The sequence below is a fragment of the Gracilinanus agilis genome, chromosome 6, assembly GCF_016433145.1.
Source record: "Gracilinanus agilis isolate LMUSP501 chromosome 6, AgileGrace, whole genome shotgun sequence".
In the NCBI taxonomy this organism is placed as follows: Eukaryota; Metazoa; Chordata; class Mammalia; order Didelphimorphia; family Didelphidae; genus Gracilinanus; species Gracilinanus agilis.
The window spans coordinates 122437621-122460340 of record NC_058135.1 but is presented as its reverse complement, the minus strand read 5'-3'; the positions used below and the strand labels follow the sequence as shown (position 1 = coordinate 122460340).

The 22720-nt window shown below is 37.9% G+C and overlaps 1 pseudogene; it reads left to right on the top strand.

The window, feature by feature from the left end:
• Window positions 1-4930: 4930 nt before the first annotated feature.
• LOC123252337 lies at window positions 4931-11431 on the top strand (annotated as a pseudogene).
• Window positions 11432-22720: the final 11289 nt, after the last annotated feature.

Genomic DNA, 22720 nt, shown 5'->3' with positions numbered 1-22720 from the left:
AGTACTGCACTGCTCATAAAAGTGCCTTTTGTCAGCTGCCACAGGGCTGTCTTGAAGATCACCCCCAGAGGTCACTCTCTGCTACTAAGGGTATCTACTGTGCTAGGCTGGCTACAGACCCAAGCCAGGATATTAGAACATCAAAATGCTAGGATTCTCCCAGAGTCCTGATCTCCTAACCTTTCCAAAGTTCATAAGGTCAGAATCTCCAGTCCCTTCATCTAAAATGGAATAGAACATAGAGCAAGGCAACAGGACTGCGTCTCATTTTCATGTGGCCAGATAGTCTCAGCAGGGAGACACTCCAGGGTCTGTTCCCTATAGAATTGTCTCACATTGGCTGCTATCAGTAAGGAGCCAGTAGCCAAAGAGAATAATGGCTGATCTTCAGTCACTAGTGCCTTTTAAAGGCATCCCCTGTGTAAGGATGGGATCTGTACAAGGGGGATGGGGAAAAAGGAGCCAGAGAAGTCAGTTGCTGATAGTTGCTGACAGCTGAGACCAGAGGGAATTCTGGGAAGGAGACTGGGAAGAACAAAAGAGAGGAGAGGTCTTTGGGCAGAGGACTGGGAGGAGAGAAGAAGAGGACATCCCAGCTTGGATTCAGTCCTGAGTGCTTCCTGAGGATCTTTCTTTTGGAAATTAAAACTCTGATTCCCTGATCAAAGTCATTCCACCGCATCTCTCCCATCAAGACTTCAACCATTGAGTCAGCTAAGTTTGGATTCCATTTTGAGAGTGATCTCTTAGTCTTCTTCTCCCATTACCCAGCCTTGCTGACTCTTTTTCAGTCAAACCTTAAAATTATAGAAAAGGATAGAAATAGAAAAACAGAAGGAGAAGGAGCTTGGTGAAGGGACCCACTAGAGATCCCACCCAAGTGACAGACCCCATAACAATAGCGAAAAGGGCACCCCCAAATCCCTCTGCCCTTCACCCCTTTCCCTAATCCCTGATTTCCAAATAATAAAAATCATTCATCAGTCAGATAGTGTTCTAGAGTGCCTGAGAGACAACAAGGGAGAGGGGAACCACAGCTTGGTCTGGCTACCTCCATCTTGAAGCCAGACCACCTGCTGTGAAATTAACTGATGGGGGTAGGTTTGTGTGAACCCTGTCCTTATTCAGAATCAGATTGGGGTACCACATACCTCATCTTATAGAGAAGCCTTGCCCCTAACTCCTGTGGGGCAGCATGGCCATCTGGGTCACCTAGTTTCAGGGTGACACCCCCTTAAAGTCTCCTAGTGTATATTTGGCCCCAGGGGAGTGCTGGAAGAGAGACTCACCATATAGACTTTCTCTATCTCCCTTCTTTCAAACATCGGTTACTGGCTCTTTTTATTGTTACACCTGTTCTGGCCATGCAGCCAATCAAAAAGGCTTCTCCTAACCATGTGATTATAAGATCAGAACCAGTAAAATAAAAGTCTCTCTATATAAAATATATATACAGTTTTGTGTGACTCAGGTTAAATTGCTTTTCAGCTCAAGGAGGGGAGAGGGAAGAAGGTAGAGAGATAAAATGGATAATGTAACTTCAGAAAACTTATATATATAATTTTTATTAAAATAAAAATATTAAATATATATTTGAATTATATATATACATACATATATGTATGTCCCTACAAGGCACTTGCATGATGTATCATCTTGACTCTCTTAAAATTGGGCTCCTCAGGCTCTCTCATGTGGAAGAAACCCTTCAGAAACACTCTACTCATGTGTTAAGACTTGCCACACAGATAAGTATGTACATGTCCATTGAAAAGGAGAGAAGGAACACTAGGGAAAGCTTCCTATAGGGACTGAGACATAGCCTGAGCCTTAAAAGAAACTAGGGGTTTAAAGGGATAGATTGAGGCAAGGAGGCAGTCAGCACATAGGGGTGAGTTTGTGCTAAGGCTCAGAAATGGGTGATGGGGCATTCATTCAGTTGGGCTATTATAGCAAGTAGGTCATTTGCAAGATAGTATGTGAAGAGGAGTAATGTGCAATAACCATTTAGTTGTTCAATTGTTTCGGTCACTTCTGACTCTTCATGACCTATTTGGGGTTCTCTTGACAAAGATACTGGAACGGTTTGCCATGTCCTTCTCCAGCTCATTTTACAGATGGGAAAATTGAGGCAAAAGGGGTTAAATGACTTGCCCAAAGTCATCCAGCCAGTAAATGGGAGATGAATCTTCCTGATTCCCTGCCAGGCCCTCTATCTGCTGTAGGCAGAAAAGCAAGTGGAAATCAGAATTGAAGGGCTTTAAGGGTCAAGCTCAGGTGTTTTGTATTTTCCAATAAAAAAAGATCAAGGAAAGACTCACAGAGAAGGTGGCACTTCAACAGAGCCAAGAGGAAAGCTAAGGATTCTATAAGAGGTGATGTTAGGGGAATGAATTCCAGACTAAAAGGACAGCTTGTGAGACTGCCTGAAGGCATGCAGCCAACAGACATTGGGTTTTTAATTGAATCACTCTTCAACTAAAGGATGCCAAATGAATCAGAACAGTAGACAAAGGAAGCTTCTAACAAAATGTTCCAGAGTGAAGATACCAGAATAGTAGTTTACTTCTTACCCAACTTTGGCCTCAGGAAAGTACTAGATTCTATCCCATTTTTTTTTTAACCCTTGTACTTCGGTGTATTGTCTCATAGGTGGAAGATTGGTAAGGGTGGGCAATGGGGGTCAAGTGACCTGCCCAGGGTCACACAGCTGGGAAGTGGCTGAGGCCGGGTTTGAACCTAGGACCCCCTGTCTCTAGGCCTGACTCTCACTCCACTGAGCTACCCAGCTGCCCCTCTATCCCATTTTTAATAGGGCTAATAACTAGGGGAAAACTTTTATGAGGCCTTTGGTTATGTCTACAATTGACAGCTGACATAGATCATTTTGGGTGAATTGAGCAGACAATTCAAATAAATAATGGGCTAAGTTTAAAGATCCAGTTTCTGTGTTTTAATTTATAAGTGAAGCCATCATAATAGTTACATGAATGGGAATGTAGACACAACCTTAATCAAAATCCCACTTGTAATAATCACATATCACATATGACCCAAGCATGGCATTTTGCCACTCACGGCTCTTCTTGCTTTCAACTCCACCATCATCATGTTCAGCCTAGATAAATTCAACAAGAAAATTTCATCAACAGGAAACTCATCATCTTGGAAATTGCTTCAGCTTTGCTAGTCACACTTCATTAATATTCTCAGTTGTTACAGCTTCTCACATTGGAGGTATAGTTGTTAGTCATGTCTGACTCCTTGTAACCCCATTTGGGGTTTTCTTGGCAAAGATGCTGGAGTGGTTTGCCATTTCCTTCTCCAGTTCCTTTTACAAATGAGGAAACTGAGGCAAATAGGGTTAAGTGATTTGCCCAGAGTCACATAGGTAGGAAGAGTCTGAGTCTAGATTTGAACTCCCAATTCTAGACCCAGCACTCTATCCACTATCTCATTCTATCCACAGCTGCCCTGGAGGCCCAAAGGGGGGAGCAAAATGCTCCTCTGACAACCTCCCTTTTTAGAGGACTCAAAATCTCCCATCATCTCTTCTATTGCTACATCTTCTGCAGTTTTGATTTCAACTTGGTTTTGGCTCCACCATCATCTTCATTATGCCCTCTAGGATGGGCTAACATCTGGCTCTCTCCAATTTCATAATCATATCTTTTTAGCTTCCTTTCTGTTTTAAAATGATTAGGAGAAATGCTACATTTCAATTAGAGGTGAGAGAAGAGAAAGACCCATCCAAGTTTATGGACTCACTAAAGTACATCTATAGACACCCTGGTCATCCATGAGCCATTTTCTTTTTCAAATCCCCAGCTCTTAGCACAGTGCCTAACACATGTAAATGTTTTTGTTATTCAATCCTATTCCACTCTTTGTGACTCCATATGGGGTTTTCTTGGCAAAAATACAGGAATGGTTTTCCATTTCCTTATCCAGTTAGGTGACTTGTCCAGGATCACACAGCTAGTGATTCACTGAGGCTAGATTGAACTCAGCTCTTCCACAATCCAAGCCTAGTGCTCTATCCACTGAGCCATCTAACTGCCTCCAAGTGCTTACTAAGTATTTATAGGATTGGATGATGGTTAGCAATGAAAATCTTTTCTCTGCTGGTGTTCTGTAGTGGGCATGGTGGCCAGGATATCAAGGGCACTCAAAAATCACATATGAGGATTAGGTGAAGGGTCAGGAAATGTTTAGCCTCCAAAAGGAAAGACAAATATTTGACAAGCTCTCATGTAATAGAGTTTAGACTTTCTCTGTGTACCTCAGAGAATAGAATCAGGACCAACAAGGAGTGATATGGAGACAGGGAGACAGATTTTGATTCAGTTTAAGTAAATGAGTTCCTAATAATGGAAACAATCTGAACTGGAGTGGGCTGTCTAGAGATACATTGAGTTCCCCATCACCGAAGACCAGATGGAACCTAGATGGCTGATGGTTGGAGATGTTGAGGACTACTTTCATATTTCATAAATATGGAGTTCAATTAGATTGGCATTCTTGATCTGGGGTTCATGGACAAACAAGGTATCCACCGATGCACTTCAGTAAGTCCATAAACTTGGATGGGTCTTTCTTTTCTCTAGCCTGTCATTGAAATTCAGCATTTCTTTTAATCATTTTAAAACAGAGGAAGGGTACACAGGCTTCACCAGGCTGCCCAAGGAGGTCATAACATAGAAAAGGCAAAAACTACTGAACTAGTCATCAAGGTTCCCTCTAATTCTGAGCAAATGATTTTATATTGCAGAAAATATGAGTTTCCTCCACATCACACTGCAGCAGACAGCTTATCGAAGACTCCCTCTCTATGAGTTCTTAATTGTCACTCATTTTGTCTTTTATATCCTCTGACTAAACTTAACAAAGGGATCCCAGAAAAGTGAAGAACCCTTAATAACACTGCATAATGGCAACAGTTTCCGTGGTAAATAATTATGTCACCATTAAAGGTAGACTTATTAATAACTGTTTCAGCTACTTCCTTTTACATCTTTGTAGGCTGGGAAGATTACTGCATGTTACGATTAATGTAAAGGGAGCATTAAAAATCTCGTTTACATGAATCAATGGCATTCCTTACTTCAGCGTATGATCTCAGATTGACTCCTGTTGAATTTCTCTTTACAATTATCAGTCTAGGGCACTATATTCCACTTGCAAGAAATGTATCAGGTCACTCAGGTAGAAATGACCCATGCCCTTTCAGCATAAAAGTGTTAGTTCATTAATTCTCCAAAGGGAAAAAATGAATCCAATTCAATAAATATTTAATAAGCACCTACTATGTACAGGCAGATTGGGTCTGCTGAAGGTACAAAGACAAAAAACAAAACAAGGGAATTACATTCTTTTGGAAGGATGCATGTACCTATAAGTAAAAACAAAGTTTGTTGTTCTTCAATTGTGTCTGACTCTTCATAGCTCCATTTAGGGTTTTCTTGTCAAAGATACTGGAGCAGTTTGACATTTCCTTCTCCAGTTCATTTTACAGATGAGAAAACTGAGGCAAACGGCATTAAGATATTTACCTAGGTTCTCCCAGTTATAAAATGTCTGGAAACTAGATTAGACCTCAGAAAGATGAATCTCCCTGATTTCATGCCTGGCACTCTATCCTCTGTGTCACATAGCTCATCGTTTCAAAAGGGGAAACATGCTCATAACTGGAAAAGAATAAGGCTTTGGATAGTACTTGGAAGATGGGCATGCACATTTAAAGAAACTAGGTGTTCTAGGAGACTAGCAATAGCTGACATCTGTACAGTCCTTTAAGTTTTACAAAGGACTTATCAAACATTATTTCTTAATCTTCATAACAACCTTATTATTCCCATTTTGCAAGTGAAGAAACTGGGGTTTAAAGAGTTCATTCTTGCTCACTCTCAAATGGTCCATCTTTTCTTACTTATTGATTCCTCTATTGCTTATAAATATATCTAGATCTTCTATGATAAAAAAGAAAAACAATTTAATCCTACCATTCCTTTAAAACTATTTACTATCCCATTTCTCTCCTCCTCTGCCCTCGAAGAACTCATAATCATGGTCAAACCCTTAGGAAAAGCTATCTGCACTTAGTATCTCCATTTTTTTCTTATTTCTTACTCATTAGTCAGTCCCTTGAAATTTGCCTTCTGATCTCATCCTTCAAGTAGGAAAAAAGTGCTCTCCTTTACTAATATATTAGTTTTCAAAGCTGATTGACTTTTCTGATTCATTGTATTTCTTGATCTCTTGCAGCATTTGGCATGGTTTGCCATGCTTTCATTGTAGGGATCCCCTTCTCCCAGGGTTTTTCATTGCATTTCTCTCTCCCTATTCTCTTTTCTTGAATCTTGGTGTTTTTTTGATGATAATTTTTTCTTCTCTCCTACTTTTTTTCTGCTCTCCTACCAACCCCAGAAAGGAATGACCCTCCCATTCATCCATCCATTGCCTTTGGGGGCTTTCCTAACCATGTTAGCCCACCCCTAAAGAGGATGTGATCAAATTGTGAGATCCAGTTGTGTTTTTTTTTGGGGGGGCTGTTTTATTTGTTTTTCATTTGGAGAGTTTTGAGAGGGGGTAGGGTAGGATGGGGCGGGAGGTGGGGGGGGGGGTATGTGGAGGGGTGTCTAACTTCAGTCAAAGCTTCTTGTCATATTCCAAGGCTTCCAGTAGAGGGCTCCAGATACCTTGAGCTATAGAAGCTGTTATCCTTGAAAAACAAGTAGCACTACAAACCCCCTTTTTTGAGTATCTGAAGGCAGCAAACCCCCCATTCAGGCAATATGTTTAGAATACTCCCACTCCTTTCCCTCCACCTAAGTTTGTTGTTGTTGTTGTTGTTGTTTGGTCAGGCAAGCAGATGATTTAACTGGGTTCCTAGCCCAGTACTAGTCATTGTTTATGGACCTCTTCCCCAGAGACAGAGCTCTTACCTCACCCTCCCCATGGTTGGTCAATCTTCTATCCTTGCATTATTATAGCTCCTACAGGCCAATGTGATCCAGGAACTCAAATAGATTGTCTCTCAGAGCCAAAAATTGCCAACCCAAAGAACTGCAGGACTCTTTCTGAGAACAAAAATCAAGAACATACCAGAAAATACTAATTCCTTTTAGAAGCATTTTTGCTTTATCTGAAATCTATGCAGAGGTGTGCTGGAGCCAGCTCTTTAGGTTTCTGAGAGCCATTTGTTAAATTGTTCTATATGAGGCAACAAGGTGGAGCAGCAGGTAACTTGCTGGGTCTAGAGTTAGAAAGTTCAAATCCTGAGTTCTAATTCTACTTCAAATACTTCATAGCTATCTGACCTTGGGCAAGTCATTTGTCCTCATTTTCTTCAACTATAAAGCAAGGCTTATAATAACACTTACCTAACGAGGGCATTGTAAAAAAATCAATTGAGATAATATAGTAGGGCCCTCTTAATCCAAAGTTTTGGTTTTTGTTCTCCATACACTCAGTGTGCTTAAGGTCTGCCTTCAAAGCACCAGATATCTGCTTGTGGCAATGATCTGCACCCCACCGCAATCTCTTCTGCTTCTACTATCACTTTTTTAAAGGGTTTGTCTGTGGGGAAGGAGGGAAGCCAAGGAGCAGGAACAGAGAGAGTACATATATATGGGATTCAGTAGGTGTTTACTTATATCCATAGTTTCAGCGATCCATAGGAGGTCTTGGACCACATCTTCCAAAGATATGGAGGCTCTACTATATTTATAAGATGCTTAGCACAGTGTCTGGCAAATAATAGAAACTATATACAATTATATTTTATATATTTATGTTATAAATATTTGTATAAATACATATTATCATATATAAGCTATATAAATAAACTATTGTTATTATCATTTACACCTTGAAAACTGAGAAATGCTACAAGCCAAGGCTTGAGGGATGAGGGGACAGTGACTAAAAGTAAAATATTTATGAGAAGAGACAGAGTCAAAGGAGAGAGAAAAAAATAGAATCAAAAGGAGAAAAAAGGATGGAGGGGATTACACAGTAATCATAACTGTGAATATGAATGGGATGAACTTACCCATAAAACAAGAGCAGATAGCAGAGTGGATCAAAAACCAGAATCCTATGATATGACTGTTTACAAGAAACACACACAGAGTAAAGGTAAGGGGATGGAGAAGAATTTATTATGTTTCAAGTGAAATAAAAAAAAAAAAAAACAAGAATAGAAATCATGATCTCAGACACAGTTAAAGCAAAAGCAGATCTAATTAAAAGAGATATGGAAGGAAATTACATCTTGATAAAAGGTACCATAAACAATGAAGTAATAGCAATACCAAATATATATGTACCAATTGATATAGCCTCCAAAGATTTAAAGGAGAAATTAAATGAGTTACAAGAAGAAATAAACAGTAAAACTATACTAGTGGGGGACCTCAATTTTCCCCTCTCAGAACTAGATAAATCTAACCAAAAAATAAACAAGGAAGAAATAAAGGAGGTAAATGAAATCTTGGAAAAGTTAGATTTAACAGATCTCTGGAGAAAATTGAATGGAAAAAAAAAAGGAATACACATTCTTCTCAGTAGTATATGGCACAACTGTACACAGTACACAAAAATTGACCATGTATTGGGGCATAAAAACTTCACAATCAAATGTAGAAAAGCAAAAATAATAAATGTATTCTTTTCAGATTATATTGCAATAAAAATTATGATTGATAAGGCTACATGGAAAGAAATTAAAATTAATTAGAAGCTAAACAATCTAATTCTAAAAAGGGGGTGATCAAAGAACAAGTTATATAGAAAGAATAAACAATTATAAAGAAGAATGACAATGAGGAGTCAACATATCAAAATTTATGGGATACAGCCAAAGCAGTACTTAGGGGAAAATTTACAAAACTAAACCCTTACATCAATAAAATGGAGAAAAAGCATACCAATTAATTGGACATACAAATAAAAAAAAACTAGAAAAAGAACAAATCCCCAACAAAAGACCAAATTGAAAACAAAAAAAATCAGAGGAGAAATAAAATTGTAAGTAAGAAAATCATTGAACTAATAAATGAGATTAGGAATTTGAAAAAACAAATAAATTAGATAGAGAGCATTGGTGAATTTGATTTTAAAAAGGAAAGAAGGAAACCAAATAGTTGGTATCAAAAATTAAAAGGGTGGATTCAGCACCAATGAAGAGAAAATTAAAGCAATCATTAGGAGCTATTTTGCCCAACTACATGCCGACAAATCTGACAATCTAAGTGAAATGGATAAATATTTACAAAATTATTAGTTACCCAGAGAAAATAGAATCCTTAAATAATCCCATCTCAGAAAAAGAAATTGAACAAACCATCAATGAAATCCCTCAGAAAAAATCCCCAGGGCCAGTGAATGCTACCAACCATTTAGAGAACAGTTGATCCCAATATTATGTAAACTGTTTGTGGAAATAGGCAAAGAAAGAGTCCTAGCAAATGTAGTGTTGATACCTAAGCCAGGAAAAGAAAAATCAGAGAAAGAAAATTATTGGCCAATTTTCTTTAATGAGCATAGATACAAAAATTCTAAATAAAATACTAGCAAGGAAACTACAGCAATATATCATAAGAATCATTCAGTAAAACCTGGTGGGATTTGTACCAGGAATGTAAGGCTGAGTTAATATTATACTACTAACATAACAAAACTAATAGAAATCACATGATCAAAGGATAATGAACAAGCAGTTTTCAGACAAAGAAATCAAAGCTATTGATAATCATATGAAAAAATGTTCTAAATCACCACTGCTTAGAGAAATGCAAATTAAAACAACTCAGCAATACTACCTCACATATATCAGAATGGCCAGTATGATAGTAAAGGAAAATGATAAATGTTGGAGAGGATGTGGCAAAATAGGGACACTAATGTATTGTTGGTGGAGTTGTGAACTGATTCAACCATTATGGAGGGCAATTTGGAACCATGCCCAAAGAATTACAAAACTGTGCACACCCTTTGATTCTGTAATACCACCACTAAGTCTATATCCCAAAGAGATTGTAAAAAGGGTGGAGGGGAGACCTACTTGTACAAAAATTTTTATAGCAGCTTATTTTGTGGTTGCAAAGAACTGGGAATTGAGGGGATGTCCATCAATCAGGGAATATCTGAACAAATTGTGTTATATGATGGCAATGGAGTACTATTGTGCAATAAGAAATAATGAACATAATGGTTTCAGAAAAAGCTGGAAAGACCTGAATGAACTGATGGAGAGTGAAATAAGATCCAAGAGAACACCATACATAGCAACAACTATATTGTGCAATGATTAACAGTGAAAGACTGCTACTCTCAGAAAAACAATGATCCAGGACAATTCTAAAGATCCAAGACAATTCTTTGACAAAGAATGCTATCCACCTCCAAAGAAAGAACTGTTGGAGTCGGAATGCAGATCAAAGTATATTCTTTTCCACTTTAGTTTATTAATATTTTTATTTGAGGATTTTATTTTTTTATGATTATTCTTTTACAACAATGAACAATATGGAAGTAAGTTTTGCATGATAATATATGTATAACACATCAAATTGCTTACCACCTTTTGGAAGGGGGAGGGAAGGGAGAGAGGGAGACAATTTGGATCCTATAATTTTGGAAAGCATTTGTTGGAAATTCTTATTACATGTAATTGGGAAAATAGAATATTTTTATAAAACAATTAATAGAGTATTTCCTGAATGCTTCTGATATGGAAGTCTGTGTTTAGCCCTAACAGAGACCTAGGAGAGTACAATGCCATCCTTATCCTGAAAGAACCTATAGTCCAGCACTTTTCCACCTGGTTGCACTCCTGAACTTCTCTATCATGCACTAGGAACTTCTTTACCTACAAGATCACATCAGCCTTAAAATTCATACCTGAACCAGGTGCCTGGGACCCATCCTGCCTCCCTTTGATTGGAAGGCTCAGATTATTCCTGCCAGACCTCCATTTAAAACAGGGCATTCCTGTTGCTGCAGGGACACTGAGGAGGCACCTGCCTCTGCCCCATCTATCATGATGCCACATTAGGGCAGGTGGCCACCAAGGTCTTCATCCAGCAGAACTACAGCAGCGGGACCTGGTGCCAGTTCCCCAGCGAATTGGAGACCTGGATTGACCAACAGCAGTTTGAAGAAACAGTTCATACTCTAAATAACCTTTATGCAGAAGCAGAAAAGCTTGGGGGCCAATCTTATCTTGAAGGCTGTTTAGCTTGTTTGGCAGCATATACTCTCCTTTTATACATGGAAACACATTATGTGAAGGTTCTGAAGAAAATCACCAAATATATTCAGGAACAGAATGAGAAGACGTATGCTCCCCAAGGCATCCTTCTTGCAGAACCAATTGAGAGAGTACTTCATGTTATTGAAATTGCCATTTATGAAGGCTGAGTCATGAGCAGTGGAAGATAAACTATGGAATCTAAGAGTCCACATAGGAATAGGACTCTCTTCTGTCCACAGGCTAACTGCAGCGTATTCCCTACCTCCTCTTCAAGCATCATTCCTTGGTATCAGCTGCCAGAGCCAGGGTACCATTCTACTTCAAGGACTAGCTTTCTAAAAGCTGACTCCTGGGGTGACATCTAGTCAATCACCATTCACTTTGTGTCTTTAAACTGTGTAAAACTCTGTAATCTTTTTAGTTATTTCTGAGAAAATATAATGAAGCATTTTTCCATTCAAAACAATTTAATAAAATGAGCTGTGTAAATCAGCCCAATCCAAAATCCATTTCTCATTCACCACCAGGACTATTGGTTCTGCTCAATAGTTTTGCTGTCATACCAGGTGTTTTGGTTTGTTTGCTGTTTTTTTTTTATTTTAGCAAGTCATATCCAAAGTTTAGTTTTATTTCCCCTGTATTAGAGAATGCCTTCTCTTCAGGGTATGGATTTTGAGGGAGGGCAAACACTGACTGTGGCCTATTGATACATCTCTCAGACATCAAGGAACTTACAGGATTGCCAGAAGATCTGTTTCTACTGTTAATTTCTCATACTAAAGAAGCTCATTGGAAAGATAAAGTATAATTTTTGGAAATGGAAAGATAATTGGAAAATATTGGAAAGATAATGTAATAAATATATTTGTTTTTAATGTAGCACTTGTTACTAAATGAACCAGTATTTCATGGGATTTCCAGGTACCTTGATTTTCTTTGGAGAATTTTATATCATTACTGCACTGCCATGAACATTGGGAGGATGCAGTATGTGTTGCTTGTTTTGTTAAAACTATGTATGCACAATAAGGTGGATGCTAAACTATCAGACCAATAAATAACCTTGCTCTGTCCCTTGATGTGTAATAAGCAAATGAATGCCTTCTCTTCAGGGTATGGATTTTGAGGGAGGGCATGAATGAATATTTTTCTTATGGCTTTATTATAAATATAACTTATGGAGAAAATAATTTGGTAAAAATAATACCATATGTGCTCATTTTTAACTATTTCCATTAGCAAGACTTATGAATCAAAAAGCTTTCTTGAATTCAGTATTCAGGATTCACATAGATCTGGTAATTAATTCAGGTAAAATAATATGAATGTTTCCTGAGTAAAACTCCCCCAAATCTAAGTTAATATTTGTTTTTCTTCTACCTACTTTCTTCATGACAGTGTTTCCCAAGACCTTGAAATTAAGTTAATGAATGGAATAGAATGGAATATCATTTGGCATAAGAAATTAAGATAGACAATTTCAGGGAATTCTGGACACTATTCACTGATACAGAGTAAGAGGGAAGAATGAGAACACTTTACACCAGAACAACCTTGTAAGGACAAATACCTTTGAAAATAACATCAGAACCTTGGTCAGGGCAGATAGAAACATTTTTTAAAAAGATAGAAAACAATAGGAAGAATAGAAAGCAATATAGAAGCAATGGACAGTTTAAACTTTTCATTACATTTTTTCCTAGATTGCACATAGATACAGTTTTTAATAATTATTTTCTGACATTTGGGAATCCATGTTCTCTCCCTCCCTGCCCTCTTACCTCCCCAAGACATTATACAATATGATATAGGTTATACATGTGCTGTCAAGCAATACATAGTTCTATGCTTGTCAAGTTGTTAAAGACACATATCACTTATATTAGAAAACAATTCATGAAGTAAATGAAGTGGAAAATGGTATGTTTCAATCTGCGTTCAGACTCTATCAGTTCCTCCAATGGCAGCAAATAGCTTTTTTCATCATGAGACCCTTTAGTTGTCCTGGATCCTTGCATTGCTGATAATATGTAAGTCATTCACAGCTGATCATCACACATGATTGTTGTTACTTTATCATGTACAACATTCTCCTGGTTCTGCTTACTTGACTCTGTATCACTTCATATAAGTCTTACTAGGATTTTTTATTTTTTGTGATCATCTTGTTTGTCATTTCTTATGGCACAATAGCGTTGCTTAACAATTATATACCACAACTTGTTCAGCCATTTCCAAATAGATAAACATCACCTCAGTTTATAATGCTTTACCAGCACAAAAAGAGCTCTATAAATATTTTGGTACAAGTAAGTCATTTCCCCCTCTCTTTGATTTCTTTGGGATACAGACTAGTACTACTATTACTGGGTCAAAAGATATACACAGTTTTATGGCCCTTTGGGCAAAGTTCCAAAATAGAGCAGGAGTTTTGAAAGTACTTGTGTGGATTTAATATATACTTTCTTTTAAAAAAAATAAGCAAAATGAAATAGAGATCCAAAGTTTTACATGTGATCTTTTTTTGTTCTGCTGTTTATAGAATTTTAAATATGAGAAAAACCAAAGATTTATGATCAGTATAAAGAGACTGCTGCATTTAGCAAATATGATTTGATTTTGAGAAGCGATATGAGGCAATATAAAGGATCCTTACAGTCAATAAGGGTTTATCAATCAGTTATTAAGAAAGAGAGATAATAGATGACAGTCTAAAAGTTATATTTGTCCCCCTGAAATATTTAAAAAGGCACTACAGTGCACAGTAACAGCAATATTACTATGATCAACTGTAAATGACTTAACCATTATTGGCAATGCAAGGATCCAGGAGAACTCCAAGGGACTCATCATGGGAAAGGCTATCCATTACCATAGAAGGAACTTATGGAATATGAATACAGATTGAACCATGACATTCTTTACTCAATTTCCACAAAATTTTTCTCTGGTATAAGTGATATGTGTCTTTTTTTATAATATGATGAATATGGAAATACATATTGTATGATAAGACGTGTGTAACTTCTATCATGTTACCTGTGTTGTGCATAAATAGGAGGCAGATCTGGTAATAAGAAAGGGCTGCTAAGCCTCACTGACAGGCTCTGTTGGCTGAGTCTGCCAAGCTGGCTCTGGATCCTCAAATGATAAATGGATCTAGGTTGAGTGAAAGACGTGTTTGCCTGGGTGGTTACCCAACGTGCTAGTAACCCCAGGACTTAGGAAGTTCAGCTTAACCAAGCCTATGCCTCTTCAACAGTGCCCAAGCCAAAGAATCTAGTGGGAGTTGTATGTGTGTTTAGCTATAGAGAGCCAGCTCTATATGGTAGGGGTCCTGAGTGGCGTTTGGTGGCATCAGATTGTTAAGACAGGAAAAAGAAAATGAGAACAACCAGACTAGTGGTTAGCCCATGCTGCTCTAACGCTATGGGATTTGGAGTTTATTTTATACTGGTTTCAAACAAAGAACACAAAGAAAGAGTCACAGCTGTGAAGAGGTTACAAATCATACACAACCCATTAAAGTCTAAAAAGTAGAGATATAGGTACAAGAACAAGGGCCAAATTCCAACCACCAATTAGTAGGGGTTAATTCTGGGAGCAGAAATATATTTCATGGAGATGTTTACTAATTGTGTTCTGCCTTGATTACAGGTCTGCACCTGGTCAGATAGTCTGGCTTCAGTCTTATCTCTATCTTTGTCTGTGTCTAGCCTTGACTATATTTTTTAGGGTTCAGGCTTCTTAATTATCAAGGAGAGAAATTTTTAACTCAGTAGTTGCTGGTCTGCTAAGGACTCAAAGCTTTTCAATAAGTCTATAATGTTTTTCCAATAAGAAAAGGTATGGATCATAAGAGGTATCAAAAGAGGGGTCTCAGTTTTTTATCTATTCTCTTATTGGCTTCCCACATTTAGCAACTCCTTTAGCCCCTTGGTTTGGGGTTGAATTTGATGGAAAAAGGTTGGATTGGGCTGGTATTGATGTGCTAAATGGATAACACTGTTCTGACTGGGATATGATAAATCCCTTCCCCTAATTAGCTATAGATGCTCGCTGATTAGGAAAGGAATACCAATCTTCTTTTGGATTGAACTACAACAGTAGTTTTTTTTTTTTTGCTTATCTAAAGGGTTAGGAACAAGGAATAAGGAAAGGGGTTTAAGAATGCTAATCTAATCTAATTGAATCAAAGTGATCTAAATCAGTAGATGATGAGTTGATAACAGGCTAGAGCTTCTTCTCCCTCTCTCAATCCCAGGCTTGACTGGGCCATCATACAAACCAAAGGATAGGGAAGGCTAATGGTGTTTTTCTTAGTAGCTGTGGTGGTGTTCTCTCAGCTCTATTAGTAGCAGGTAGAATAACTTCCTATGGCACTCAGGTATGGATGCTGGATTGCAGGTCTATGGCCCATCCTCCCTTCAACCACCCTCCTACCAGGATTCTCAAATCTGAGACCAAGTGTGCTATAGTCCATGGGTATTTATAGGGTGGTTCCAACTCTCTTTTGGCCCTGGCTCAGGCCACCTGGGCACATTCCAAAGTCTTTAACCAATGTTCCTGTCACTCAAGATGTTCTCCATTTTGTCCCAAAAGTTCCTTATCACACCTGCTGTCTTGAGAAGGGGAAAGATGTAGCAGGGAGGAAGAGAACATAGATCACAAAATGTCAGAAAAGGATTATTAAAAATTGTATCAAGTTGTTAAAAATAATTAAAAATTTTTTGTCACTGCAGAGGCTCTAGTGTATTGACTGGTAAGGTCTTCTGTAGTAGATTAACAAAGACCTGGATAATTTGCAAAAGCCTAATAAAACTATGAACCATAAGTTGGTTTGGGGAGTGTGGAGAAGGAAAGGGGGAAGAGAACATTTGTTCTTCAGAAAATTTAACCGCTGAGACCAAAGAAACAGATAAGGTTGCATATTACAGGGAAAAACTCTCAGGTAATATTCTATTCTGCTCCTTGTTGCTTAGTCATTTTTTTAGTCATGTTTGACACACTGTGACCCCATTTGGGGATTTCTTGCCAAGGTTACTGGAATTGTTTGCCATTTCCTTCTCTAGTCCATTGGAAACTGAGGCAAACAGGGTTAAGTGAAGTGACTTGCCCAGTATCACACAGCTAGTAAGTGTCTGAAGCCAGATTTGAACTAGGGAAAAAGTGTATCTACTTGACTTCAGGCCTAGTACTCTATCCACTGTACCACCCAGTTGCCCCTATTCTCATCCTTACTGGTAATGAGACAAACCTGTTTAATTTTTTTTTTAACCCTTACCTTCTGTCTTGGAATCAATACTTTTTTTTTTTTTTTGCTGCAATGTGTTTATTATGTGCTGTAAGGATGGGATTTGTGCAAGGGGGATGGGACAAAAGGAGCCAGAGAAGAAGTGACTGACAGTTGGTGACAGTTGGTGACAGTTGAGACCAGAGAGAATTCTGGGAAATTCTCTGGAGGAAGAAGGAGGAGGAAAAGGGTTCCAGAGGAGCACATCCCAGCTTGGTTCTAGTCCTGAGGGCTTCCTGAGGATCTTTCTTTGGACATTGAAACCCTGATTACCTGGTCAAAGATTCCATGGCATCTCACCCAGCAAGACTTCAATCATCAAGTCAGCTAAGTGTTTGTACTCCATTTTGGGAGGAATCTCTTAGTCTCCTTCACCCATTACCCAACCTTGCTGAGAGACCCTTTCCAGTCTAACTTACAATTATAGAAAGGATAGAAATAGAAGGGGAAGGGAGGGGAGAAGAAGCTTGGGAATGGGAACCCCAAAGGTTCTCTCCTGAGTGATGGACTCCAAAGGAATAGAGAAGAGGGCACCCTAAATCCCTCTGCCCTTCACCCCTTTCCCCAATCCCTGAATTGTGATTAATAAAAGCCATTCATTAGTCAGATAGCGTTCCAGAGTGCCTGAGAGACAACAAGGGAGAGGGGAGCCACAGCTTGGACTAGCTGCCTCCATCTTGGAGCCAGACCACCTGCTGTGAAGTTGACTGATCTCAGGGGAGGCTTGTGTGAACCCCACCTTCATTCAGAATCATATTGGGGTACCCCATACCTCATCTTATAGGGAAGCCTTGCCCCCAACTCTTGTGGGGTGGTACGGCCATCCAGGGCACCCAGTTTCAGGGTGACACCCCCTCAAAGTCTCACAGTGCATATTCAGTGGGAGGGGAGAGCTAGAAGAGAGTCTCACCTTATAGACTCTCTATCTTCCCTCTTTCATAATATTAATTACTGACTCTGTTCATTATTTACAGTGCCAAATACTGTATATTGGTTCCAAGGCAGAAAAGTGGTAAAAGCTAGGCAATGTGGCCCAGGGTCACATAGCAGGGAAATGTCTGAGGCTAGATTTGAACCTGGGACCTCCCATCTCTAGGCCTGGCTCTCAATCCACTGAGCTACCCAGCTGCCCCCTTTTTAATTTTATCTTGAAGGAGGCCTCCATTATGTGTGAAATGGGGGAGAGACCTGAAAATGGGATGCAAGTCTTACTGAGAAAAACATACTATTTATCCCATACAATTATCTAGGAAATGTTGTGCCCAATATAATATTCTGATGAGATTAACTTTAGTGAAAATGTCATCCTGCTGGAATAAACCTAATCTTTGGCAACTCCTAAGACCCCTAAGGTTAACATATTCTCCCCCAAATCACTCTACCTTCTGTGCCTATTTCTGAACTTTTCCAATAAGGAAAGGTACCCAGCAACTTGAAAAGAAATTGAACTTTGTTTTACCCTGCAATGTTACCCTTCAGTTTGTAATTTCCCTATAGATGAGTGCATGGCTCTTTGCTCAGGGTTGTTGCCATCCACATGACAACTGGCCATCAGCTTTCTGTCTTCTTTTCTTGTCTCCTGAATTTTTGACCTCTAGTCAAATAGACCCAAGTGAAAGGGAAGGGAGGATTTCAGGATTATGAATTGAGGAATTCCCCATCAATAAAAATTGTATATCCATATTCTTGGTAAAAGAGGTATATACTGAGGTACAGAGATAATGATGATGTGTACAGACAGAGAAAAATGTCTGACACCAATAAGAACAGGGACCCAATTGGACCTATCATCTTCCACATGGATCATAAGGTCCTTAATGGCACTGATTATTTATAAATAACAATACTACTACTGTTATAATAAATGTTTGTTGAATTTAATACTTGAGGTGAAATCGATGTTTTGGTTCTGTTGGGATGGTTAAGATGAAAGTGGCTCAAATGAAAAATATTTTAACTACAATAAAATTGGTTTTCCTTGTAAGTCTTTTCATTTATGCATTTAATAACATTCTCAAAAGGAGTCTACAGACTATATCATTCCCCTACAAAACTTAGAACCTCTATTGTTCAGCCAAAAGGTGAACAAGAATTCTCTCTATCATCAGATTCTTGAGAAGAGTTCATTCAGCCTCTGCCTGAAGACCTCGAGTCCTCCGCCAGAAAGAAGCCTCCTCCCTCCCGAGGCAGTCCGTTACATGTCTGGGTTTCTCTAATTGTTAAGTTTTCCCTTACATTAGGCCCAAATTTGCCTCTTTGCATCTTCTAACCATTCCTCCTAGTTCTTTCCTCTGGGGCCAAGCAGAATCAATTATTTAAAATCATTCACTTTAAAAAAATTACAGTTCCTAAATATCTCAGCTTCTGCATGTGATTAATGGCTTCTGAAATCTCAAAATTTGAGCTTTTTAGAATTGGCAATTTGAGTCAATTCCCAGCTCTGTCACTTATTCCCCCATCCATAAGCTGCCTGCTTAACTAGGTCATATGTACATATTCATTATTATAAAGCATTTTATGATCTTTTAAGGGCAAATGAGCATCATTACTTGAATTCTTGAATAAAACCTTACATGAATGTATTCTCTTACAATAGAGTGTTGTTTTTTTCAAAAGATATTTTGCTGGTTAGGGGAAGCAACCTACAGAAAAATTATCATTTTAAAATAAAACGTTCCCTTTCATGTTCTTAAATGAAACAAAATGTCTGGATTGAAGTAATAGAACTATGGAGCCTGAGAATGTTGGAAATGGAGCTGAGGGCCCTTGTGCTCATCTAGGGAAAATCCTCAGTTTTCCAAATGAGAAAACTGAAGTCCAGAGAAATTAAGTGATTTGTCTAAGGTCACCTAGGGAATGAATTCACATTCAAATGGAAAAGGAATACTCTTGAGAAATAAGAACAATAGTAATATTTTTTAAAGGTGTATTCATGCAGTGCCTTTCATTTCCTCTTTTACCAAGAATATGGATAGCCAAAAAGCAACTAGGTCTCACAGTAAATAACATGCCAGATCTGGAGTTGGGAAGACTCATCTTCCTGAATTCAAATCCCACCTCAGACACTGAGCAAGTTACTTCTTTGTGTTTGTCTCAATTTCCTCATCTATAAAATGAACTGGAGAAGGAAATGGCAAACCACTCCAATATCTCTGCCAAGAAAACCCCAAATGGGAATCATAAAGAATAAGAAATGACCAAAGATGACTTAACACACAGCACATATAAATATTGAGCTCGTCTTCAAAGAAAGGAAGTCTTGGATTCAAATTCCAACTCTGATACCCATGGCTGTGTGACCTTGTACAAGTCACTTAACTTTTCATTGCCCCATAGCAACTCTTTAACCTTGTATATTTGTTGAAGAGAAGCTACTAATGTCTACTGGTAAAGAAGTTTCATCAATGGGATCTCTGGACATGAATTAACAAACAAACAAACTCTTATATGTAAAGTTACTTAAATGTTATTAGTTTCCTCAGGGGGATACTATTACCTCCTGCAGTCTCCCTCCCAGAAATACTGTAGAAGCAAACAATATTTGAGAGGAGAAATTTGAGTTCCATAAAGGAAAAAAAAATGTTGTGTGACTTAGAATTGACAGTAAGTACTTTCTTGGGCATGGGCTTAAAAATAAAGTGTAGATTCTACTTTGTAACAAAAACATTAATGGATTGAGTTTGTTGGTTTAATATGAATTATGCGAACTCCTGTTTTTCATTTTCTAAAAAACAGAGGTAGCTAAGTGGTGAAGAGGGTAGAATGCCAAGCCTGGAGTCAGGAAGACTCCTCTTCCTGAGTTCAAATCTGGTCTCTGACATTTACAAGCTGTGTGACCCTGGGCAAGTCACTTCCTGTTTGCCTCAGTTTCCTCATCTATAAAATGAGTTAGAAAAGAAAATGACAAAATATTCTAGTATCTTCACCAAGAAAATACACTCCAAAAAAAGGTCATGTAGAGTCAGGCATAAGTGAAAAACAACTAAATAACAATAAGAAAAATAGATGAGGTCTGTCAAGTAGATCTATGATTTTTATTGGCTTCATCCCCTAACAAGATTCACTCTGTGTTGGGCTTAGAGGAGAGTAACTTAAGGCAGAGCTAATATCAGGAGAGGTTTGAATTTATAGAAAAAAACCCTATTTTTACAAGATTGTCCCCAATTGTAAACACTCTAAAGTCCACTCAACCACAGGTTTTGTTTTCTGAAAGATATGCCCCTTGTATGTATATGAATAGTTATTTATTTTGTCACTCTTTACCTCACCCCTAAAAATATTGCCAAACTGGATCACTCTGAGGCACTGCAGTAATAATAGAAGTACTTTTCTCTTCACTAGACCTAAGTCAGCTAAATGAGACTATACTTTAACTTCTTCATGGCTCTTGAATATGTAATTAAAAGTTTTCCCTCTACAGTAGAGGTAAAGAGTGCCTCAGATTCACATTTGGAGGGACATTAAGACTGAAAAGTTTTGCTTTTTTTTTTCATCTCAATTAAAAAAATAGACAACTGAACCCAGGTGAACCCAGATTATCCTGATTCAAACACCCAGCAATTTCTTCATGATGCTGCATCAGGAGGATTGAGAAGCTGATGAATGATGGAAGCCATGAGGAGGAAGCAGAACATCCCCTTCTCTCCATCAATGTAGATACCACTTAGACCATGCTAGTTATGGTACTTCTAGTCATGTAACATTAGGCAGTTTACTTGATATACTTGGGTCCCATCTATAAACTGAGAGGGTCAGACTAAACTGAGGGTTATTTTTGTCAGTTTGCTTTTTAATACATTTTTATTTATATTTTTCTGTCGTATCACCATAATTTCTCTCCAGTATTTCTCTCTCTCCCAGAGGACCCTCCCATATAACAAATATTATTTTTAAAGACAAAAAAAGGCTAAATCAGCATAATTCATTCATATATCAAAAAAGTCTTAAAATGCAATCATGCAGGACATTTCTGAGGGATTTATGAGAAAGAATGCTATCCACATCCAGAGAAAGAACTGTGGGAGCAGAAAAGCAGAAGAAAAACAACTGCTTGATCGAAACATAGTTCGATAGGGATATGATTGGGTATATAGACTCTAAATGATCACCCTAGTGCAAATATCAATAATATGGAAATAGGTCTTGATCAAGGATACATGTAAAACCCAGTGGAATTGTTTGTTGACTATGGGAGAGGGGTGGAAGAAGGGGAGGGAAAGAACATTAATCATGGAATCATGGGAAAATATTCTAAATTAATTAATTAAAGTTAAAAAAATAAAAACATTTTAAAAGTCTTAAAATACTTACAATATACAATACTTGTGGAGATGTCTTTCTTATCTTTTCTCTCTTTTTTTTTTTTTTTTTTTTTTAAAACCCTTACCTTTTGTCTTGGAGTTAATACTGTGTATTGGCTCCAAAGGAGAAGAATGGTAAGGGTAAGGTAATGGGGGTTAAGTGACTTGCCCAGGGTGACACAACTAGGAAATATCTGAGGACAGATTTGAACCTAGGACCTCCAGTCTCTAGGTCTGGCTCTCAATCCACTAAGCTACCCAGCTGCCACCCTCTCTTATCTCTTCTTTTGAGTCATGTTTGTTCTTTAAAATTTTGCAACATTCACTTTTAATTTTTGTATGTGATACTTTTTTTTCTATTTATACTGTTGTAATTGTTTTTACTTAAATATTTATATTGCTTTTATCACTTTATCGTCATTTGTTTACTCTGCATCTCTTCATGCTTCTATGTATTCATCACATTCATCATTTCTTAAGCAGACTAATATTCCATTATATCCATGTACCACAATCTATTTCTCTGTTCCCTAATAAATGGGCATCCACTTTGTTTCTAATCTCTTGCTATCAAAAAAAAAAGCTGCTATAAATATTTTGTTATACATTTGGGACTTTCTTCTTACTGATGGTTTTCGTGGGGGTAGAAACCTAATGATGGAATCTCTAAGTCAAAGGGTATGAGCATTTTAGTCACTTTATTTGCATAGATCAGTGGTTTTTAATCTGGAGTCCAGGAACTTGTTTTTAAATATATTTTAATAACCATTTCAGTGTAATTGGCTTTCTTTTAATCCCATATGTTTTATTTTATGCATTTAAACACATTCTGAGAAGGAATACATTGGATTCACTAGTCTGTTCAATGGG